Genomic DNA, 8,777 nt, shown 5'->3' with positions numbered 1-8,777 from the left:
TGCGCTCGGCTCACTGAGGCTGGTGGCTGCCTGCCGGGCGGAGCGGCGGCGGTGCCGCTGCCACCTTTGGAGAGTTCTCTGTCCCCTCTCCACCATGTCCCTACTGCGCACGGTGGCCGAGGAGGACACAGGAGGATGAGGAGGGAGGAGGTGGCGGAGAGGCTGGCAGTGGGCAGTCGGGGGAAGCGGCGGCGTGGAGGATGAAGTGGAGTGTCCCAGGAGCCTGCGCTGTGCTCTCCAGCAGCCTCCTGCTTGCCTGCGTGCTCAGCACTGCCGCCATGGGCCTGAAGTGCTTCTTGTTGGGCTCAGAATTCAAGGTCGAGCCCTTCTGCCTGGGCATGGCTGCTGGCGCCTTCTACTCGGGGCCGCTGCTCACCACTGGCCTGTCGCTTTTGAGCTCAGCGCTGCTCTGCTGCCGCCAGCCTGACAAAGTGGGCAGTGGCGGCAGGGCCGGCGAGCAGCTGCATGCTCAGCAGTCTGCAGGGCAGGGTGCAGAGTGAGAGGCGGAGCAGAAGGCGCCCCCTGGGGGCTGGCAAAACTTCCTGCTGCTAGGGGTGCTCATGTTCTTGCTGGGTGTGCTGAGTGCCTTCACTGGTGCTGTCATTGACGGTGACACTGTGTCGGTCGTGGAGAAGAAGTACCGGAGCAGCCCGGCAGCACGGTTCATCCGAGTGGCTCGTCCCCAGAGGGCTCCTCCTCAGTTGTAGCAGCATTGCACTGCCAGAAGCTACGGGGCTACCAGCGTGGCTTGGTACTCTCCACCATCTTCAATGCACTGGAGTGTCTCCTGGGCCTGCTCAACCTGCTGCTCGTCAAGAACTACAAGGTATCCCAGAAGCGCGGGCTTAGACGGCAGCGCCTATGGCAGCAGCAGCAAGTGGGCGGACAGTGGAGGGGTGGCGGCCATCGGGCGCAGTGTCAGAGCCAGGGCTCCATTTTCTCCGGTGAGGAGCCCAGGCTCCCCCCTGGGGATTGCCCCTTCCAGACAGTCTCCTACATCAACGTGGGTATCCTTCATGTGTTTGACGAGGCAGGAACAGAGGTGCACTGCGGAGGCCACCCCTCCATTGAGCTGCCTGGCTACTCGCCCGTGGACCCCGAGCTCAACACGTCTTATCTGTACTTCTACCCCTTGCCCAGCGAGCAGCCCCCTGCCTATGAGGAAATCTACCTGGGGAAGCCCTGCACCAACAGCACCTAGGGTATGGAAACAAGGAAAAAAGACGGGGGGGGGGTGGGGTAGAGCCTGCCTGCGTGGCACTCTTCTTCCTCCAGCCCTCCTCCTCACCTGCACTGACAATCAGCCACTGGGACTGGGTGCCCCTGCCACACAGCTCAGAGAGAGGTTTTGTAACATAGATGGCATGGTCATGGCACTCCCCAACAGGGAAGGCTGGAGCTGGGTTCCTCTCCAATCTCAGCACTGTATCTGGGAAAGAAGCTCCTTTCCTCCCCTTGCTGCCACCTCCTGGGCTGATCCGGGGCGATCTGTTCATAAACAACCACCCTCTGTCTCCCTCTCCTGCATTAGCACTGAGAGTCTGCACTGAGTGACACCCCGGTAGATAAGCACCATGAGCATAAAGTGCTCAAGACAGCTGGGGATACTAAACAAGCTCATTCATACATTTGGGTCTGATGGGATTTCTTGTCTGTCAGTTAAATATCAAGATTGAGTTTTTAAAAGGCTGAACAAGAAATGCCTAAGGGTTGGTTCCTCCCATCGTTATTTGTCCTTAGCCAATTTTAGTTATTTTTAAGTGAATTATCAGGGTTCAACTTTAGCAGTACAAAATTACCCCATTTATGATAACCAGCCAGCATAAGGAAAAAGCGTAAGGCAGCTTCCTTACCCTGCAGACAATTTTTAAAACAAGAGACATTCATGTAATGCTTACTAGAGCTGTTCTGAGGATACTTACATTTATACTACTTCTTGAAGAACTCAGTTCTATTTAAAATTCAGTGAGTTAACACTTCCGTTGGTTGTGTAAGATGCACGTTAAAAGCTCTATACTTTCAAGGAGAAAAAAAATCAACAGCAACATTTTTGTACGCTAATGTGCCTGCTTTTGTTGATAACGTCTTACTATTAAAGCTTTCAGAAGTCTACAGTGAAAATATTTAACAAATTAACAGCAATTTAAAATTAATGATTAGTTCCTTTACTAAAATAATAGGATATGTCAATTAAAAGGCAGTACAAATGTAATACACATACCTTCTTTAAACAGGTTCTATATTTTAAATGCAAGGCAGGGTTTATTTTTGTTTTACACAAATGGATGGTTTAATCCTATTTTGTGCAACTACAGAGTTTACTTTGTAATTAATTTCATTTTACCTGTTATCAAACCATCAGTTGAATATTGAATATGCTTGAATATTAATGTTTACATTAAAAATATATATTTTAAAATAGCCTTAACTGATGCAATGGTCACAATTTTAAAGGAAAAGCTATAGAACATCTTGGAAGATGTCTTCCAAGTATGTTTTCAAAATCATATTTAAATTCTCCTTACAAAGCAAGAACATCTTTAATAAAAAAGGCTTAACTTTAATTTCTGAAGAGAAAAAATAGTGGGATTGTATACTGTTAACACTTTATTAAAAAAAGGTTTCTCAAAAAGAAAAAAAACCCACAGCTCTGCTAATCCTCATTTTGGATTTTCCTGTGGAATGTCAGTATCAGAGAGTAATAATTAAGGGAAGCAGGCTTAATTTAATGTTCCACAAAGAATGAAAAAGCCATTCTTCAGATTATATTTGGTTTACCTCTGCCTCATTTCAATCACATATTGAAATTAAATCTCATAAAAATAAGAACCTTTCTGTTAATCTTTTGGGAGTCTGCTGCATAATTCTAGTGTGTCACATACAGAAAGAATGTGTGCTAATTAAGGAAATGTCGAATTACTGCATATTTTCATGGTCAACAGAAAATTATTTTTAAAAAATTTCAAACCTCAGAGACAGTGAAGTATAGCCTTAGAATCAGAAAGAGAAGCTTTTAGCCTAAAATATCCAAGTCCCTTTGCATTGTTTTTTCTGAAGTGTTTTGACTTGCACACTATGTATAGCCTAAAATGCAGAATGCATTACAAGTCTTAGAAATTACAAGCTTATCTATGAAACTCATAATTAATCTTGAATCTAGACAAGAAGATCAAAAGTAGCTATTGCTAATTTGCAAATAAGTTCCAAATGGCAGAAAACTAGAGATGAAGTACAGTTCTTTTTCGCTAAAACATTTCCCTGTGCAGAAGGCCAGCATAAAACATATCCACTATTTAAATCTTATTTTAATCTTCAAGATTGGTTTTATGCTGGGTCTCTGCAGATGCAACCTCTTTAACCCCTAAATCCCAGTCCTGTAGTCATTACCTATAGTACTTATTTTGGCACCAAACCAAACCCACAACAAACTATAGGTTATATAGACAAGATATTTTGCAACATGAGTAACTACAGTAAAGAGGCTAAATCCTTATATAGGTATCCAAATGGGTAATTTGATAAGAGCATGTAGCACCCAGTACTGAATTAAGCGGGAATTATTTAGGTGCAGAGTAGTTTTGAACAGACTACTTAAGTGCCTAAATACAGACTTAGAAGCTTGATAATAGGTGTCTGCTTTACAAAAAATTGGCTATATATATTATAGCTCATTGAAGCTGTATCTTAGTTTTACTTAAGGAACTGATTTATGACATAAAAATATTTTACTTAAGACAACTATTTTAGAAATTATGAACTAGACAATTTTGAAACTCCAGATATTCCAAAGATCAGTGCTCAGGGAAATAAATGGAAAGTCAAGAAGGCTACCTATTATACTCAAGTTTAAATATTAACTAATTTTAAACACTGAACTTCTAAGATTGTTACATTCATAGTACTTTTTGTATATGTTTTACTTAAATCTCTTCAGAATGCCATTCAGTTAAAATATTCTTTATGGCTCAGTTACTTTCTGAATTTTTACCTTTCTTCATTAAGACCCACCCCCACCAACGCACACCCACACACCCACACCCACCTCAATAGTTTAATTCAGTGGTAGATAAGTTGCCAGAACCAAGTCCCAAGTCAGACTCCTGCAGAAGCCAGGAGGAATTATTTTATTCACTGCAGTGGGACTGGACACAAATGACATGTAATATCTACTATAAATAATGTTTTAAAAAGTATTGATCTTCTGGCATGATGGAGAGGATGCAGCAATGACATTATTTCTCAGATATTTATTTATATGGACAGAAGTACCAAGGGAGGTTGCCTGTTGTGTCATACACATCTACACAGACTACTACCCTCTGCAGCTCTTCCATGTGGGTGCTAACGACACGAAAGGCAAACTGGAAACCATCAAACGGGACTTCAGAGCTCTGGGAATGGTGGTTAAGGGTCTGGGAGCCCAGGTCATTTTCTCCTCAATCTTGCCTGTGAGGGGAAAGGACGGGAGGAGGAGTAGACGAGTTTTCCAAGTTAACAACTGGCTGCGCCGCTGGTGTTGGCAGCAGGGCTTTGGTTTCTATGACCATGGGACCCTGTTTGAAGATCAACAGCTGATGGGGAGAGATGGGATCCCCCTTATCAAGTGGGGCACGCGCATCTGTGCCAACAGATTGGCCAGCCTGGTAAGGAGGGCTTTAAACTAGGAGAGATGGGGGAAGGGGAGTGGTATAGTGGCAGGAGAATCAGTAAAACACCGCTCAAGTCAGGATGCCTCCAGCGGGTGCATGCAGCCAGGGGAGACAGCATGCAACATGGCTATGGAGGATCCTCTTGCACCTCTCCTGGGAAGCTTGCATGCTTGACTGGCTCTCTGAAGTGCCTGTACACCAATGCGTGCAGCATGGGAAATAAACAGGAAGAGTTAGAGATCTGTGTGCAGTCGCAGGGCTATGATCTCATTGCAATTACAGAGACTTGGTGGGATAGTTCACATGACTGGGATGCTGTCATGGATGGCTACAGGCTCTTTAGGAAGGAAAGGCCAGGAAGGTGAGGAGAGGTAGTCACCCTTTATGTGAGAGAGCAACTAGAATTTATGGAGCTCTGCCTAGGGGTGGATGAAGAGCAAGTTGAGAGCCTATGGGTAAGGATTAAAGGGCAGGCTAACATGGGTGACACTGTTGTGAGTGTTTGCTGCAGGCCACCTGATCAGGAAGAGGAAGTTGATGAGGCCTTCTACAGACAGCTGGAAGTAGCCTCGCAATCACAGGCCCTGGTTCTCATGGGAGACTTGAACCACCCTGACATCTGCTGGAGGAACAACACAGCAAGGCACAAACAATCCAGGAGGTTCCTGCAGAGCATTGAGGATAACTTCTTGACCCAGGTGGTGGAGGAGCCAACGAGGAGAGGTGCATTGCTAGACCTTGTACTAACAAAGAAGGTCTAGTTGGAGATGTGTAGGTTGGGGGCAGCCTTAGCTGCAGTGACCATGAGATGGTGGAGTTCAGGATCCTACGAGGAGGGAGCAGGGCAATGAGTAGGATTGCAACCCTGGACTTCAGGAGAGCTAACTTTGGCCTCTTCAGGGACCTACTTAGGGGAATCCCATGGGGTAGGGCCCTAGAAGGAAGAGGGGTCCAAGAAAGCTGGTTAATATTCAAGCATCACCTCCTCCAGGCTCAAGATCAGTGCATCCCTCTGAGTAAGAAGTCGAGCAAAGCGGGCAGGAGACCTGCATGGATGAGCAAGGAACTCCTGGCAAAACTCAAACAGAAGAAGAAAGTGTAATCATGCTTGAAATCATGCTTGACCAACCTGGTAGCTTTCTATGATGGAATGAATGGCTGGGTAGATGAGGGCAGAGCAGTGGATGTTGTCTCCCTGGACTTCAGCAAGGCTTTTGACACTGTCTCCCATCACATCCTCATAGGTAAACTCAGGAAGTGTGGGCTAGACGACTGGACAGTGAGGTGGATTGAGAACTGGCTGGATGGCCGAGCTCAGAGGGTTGTGGTCAGTGGCGCAGAGTCTAGTTGGAGGCCTGTGGCTAGTGGTGTCCCCCAGGGGTCAGTCTTGGGTCCAGTCTTGTTCAATGTATTCCTCAATGACCTGGAGGAAGGGACAGAGTGCACCCTCAGCAAGTTTGCTGATGATACTAAACTGGGGGGAGAGGCTAACACACCAGAAGGCTGTGCTGCCATTCAGAGGGACCTGGACAGGCTGGAGAGGTGGGTGGAGAGGAACCTCATGAAGTTCAACAAAGGCAAGTGCAAGGTCCTGCCCCTAGGGAGGAATAACCCCATGCACCAGTACAGGCTGGGGGTTGACCTGCTGGAAAGCTGCTCTGCAGAGAAGGACCTGGGAGTGCTGGTGGACAACAAGTTAAACATGAGCCAGCAGTGTGCCCTTGTGGCCAAGAAGGCCAATGGGATCCTGGGGTGCATTAGGCAGAGTGTTGCCAGCAGGTCGAGGGAGGTGATCCTGCCCCTCTACTCAGCCCTGGTGAGGCCTCACCTGGAGTCCTGTGTCCAGTTCTGGGCTCCCCAGGACAAGAGAGACATGGAGCTACTGGAGAGAGTCCAGCGGAGGGCTACAAAGATGATGAGGGGACTGGAGCATCTCTCCTATGAAGAAAGGCTGAGGGAGCTGGGCCTGTTCAGCCTGGAGAAGAGAAGATTGAGAGGCGATCTCATAAAGGTGTACAAGTATCTGAAGGGGGAGTGTCAAGAGGATGAGGCCAGCCTCTTCTCCGTGGTGCCCAGCAACAGGACAAGAGGCAATGGGCAGAAACTTAACCACAGGGAGTTCCACCTAAACCTGAGGAAAAACTTCTTTCCTGTGAGGGTGACAGAGCACTGGAACAGGTTGCCCAGAGAGGTAGTGGAGTCTCCTTCCCTGGAGATATTCAAAACCCATCTGGATGTGATCCTGGGAAATATGCTCTAGAGGACCCTGCTTGAGCAGGGAGGTTGGACTAGATGATCTCCAGAGGTCACTTCCATCCTAAACCATTCTGTGATTCTGTGGCTGCCTTTGCTGCAAGGGCACATTGTTGGCTCATGTTCAACTTGGTGTCCACCAGGACCCTGTAGTGAGAACACCTGCGGAAGATGTGGCGAGGAGTCAGTGACTGGCAGAGTATGTGGTAGCAACCCCAGAGTGTGAAAATAGACATTGACCGAATTCCCAGCAGGGCCAGGCATGCATATTCTGTTTTGTCAACAATGTCTAGCTGCTTCCCAGACAGTAGCTACTCAAGGTTAGCACAGCTGAGATAAGGAAATAGCTCTATTAGATAAAAGGGGCCCTTAGGATACAATGAGTTGAGTCCCGCCTGGACGTCCGACCCATGCGTCCAGCAGCCTCCCGTCCGCGACCCCTCCATGTGGTTTCCTGTGGCTCCCCATGCAGTTTGGAGTGTAAGTCCTTTATTAAATCTATCCTGTTTAACCCCTTATGAACCTTTAGTGCCTCTCTCTGCCAGTATCCGACCCTCTCTTGCCCACCTTGTGGTCACAGACCCCCAGGTTCTTTTCTGCAAAGCTGCTTTCCAGCTGGTCGGCCCCCAGCCTGGACTGGTGCATAAGGTTGTTCCTCCTCAAGTTGTTGAACTTCATGAGGTTCCTCTCTGCCCATTTCTCCAGCTTGTTGAAGTCCCTCTGAATGGCAACTCAACCCTGTGGCATATCAGCCACTCCTCCCTGTATTGTATCATCTGCCAAATTGCTGAGGGTGCACTCTGTCTCATCATCCAGATCATTAATGCAGAGGTTAAACAGGATTGGCCCCATATCGCTCCCTGAAGGACACCACTAGTAATCAGACATCAGTAGGACTTCGTATTGCTGATCACAATCCCTTGAGTTTTGCAATCCAGCCAATTTTCTACCAACCTTATCGTCCACTTACCCAGTCCATACATCACTCATTTGAGTATAAGGATATCATGGTAGATGGTGTCAAAAACCTTGCTAAAATCAAGGTAAACAACATCCACTGTTCTCTTCTCATCAACAGAGCCAGTCATCTCACCATAGAAGGCAATCAAGTTGGTCAGGCACTATTTACCCTTAGTAAGTCCATGCCAGCTGTCCCCAATCACCCTCTTGTCCTCCATGTGCTTGGACATGGCTTCCTAGAGAATTTGCTCCATAACCTTCTCAGGGACTGAGGTGAGGCTGACCAACCTGTAGTTCCCTGGGTCTTCCTTCTTGAAGATGGGTGTGACATTTGCCTTTTTCCAGTCATTGGGAACTTTCCCCGATCACCGTGACCTTTCAAAGATGATAGAGAGCAGTCTTGCAATGACATCAGTCAGCTCCCTCTAGCACCTGCAAATACATCCCATCTGGTACCATGGACTTGTGTAAGTGCTCCCTGATTCAATCTTCCTCTACTGTGGGTAATGCTTCATGCCCACAGACTCTGTCACTAGGCTCAGGGACCTGAGAGCCCTGAGGGCAAACTTTACCAGTGAAAACTGAGACAAAGATAGCATTAAGTACTTCAGCCTTTCCACTGTCCTTTGTCACTAGCTCTCCCGCCTCATTGAACAGTGAGTCCACAGTTTCCTTAGTCTTTCTTTTGCTACTGATGTGCTTCTAGAAGCCCTTCTTGTTGCCTTTCACATCCCTCACTAGCTTTAACTCCAGTTGAGCTTTGGCTTTCCTAATTCCACCCCTGCATGTTTGGACAATGCCTCTATATTCCTCCTGGGTAACCCATCCCCACTTCCACCTTCTCTGTGCTTCCTTTTTTGTTTTTGAGCTCAGTCAAGAGCTCCCTGTTTGCCATGCTGGCTTTCTGTCACACTT

At 47.2% G+C, this 8,777-nt stretch overlaps 1 pseudogene; it reads left to right on the top strand.

Annotated features, from left to right (window-relative positions):
* Nucleotides 1-200: 200 nt before the first annotated feature.
* LOC138064187 (transmembrane protein 271-like) lies at nucleotides 201-2,409 on the top strand (annotated as a pseudogene).
* Nucleotides 2,410-8,777: the final 6,368 nt, after the last annotated feature.

Source organism: Struthio camelus, chromosome W (genome assembly GCF_040807025.1).
Source record: "Struthio camelus isolate bStrCam1 chromosome W, bStrCam1.hap1, whole genome shotgun sequence".
Classification (NCBI taxonomy): Eukaryota; Metazoa; Chordata; class Aves; order Struthioniformes; family Struthionidae; genus Struthio; species Struthio camelus.
The sequence above is the reverse complement of the archived record's forward strand: the minus strand, read 5'-3'. Positions and strand labels throughout refer to the sequence as shown.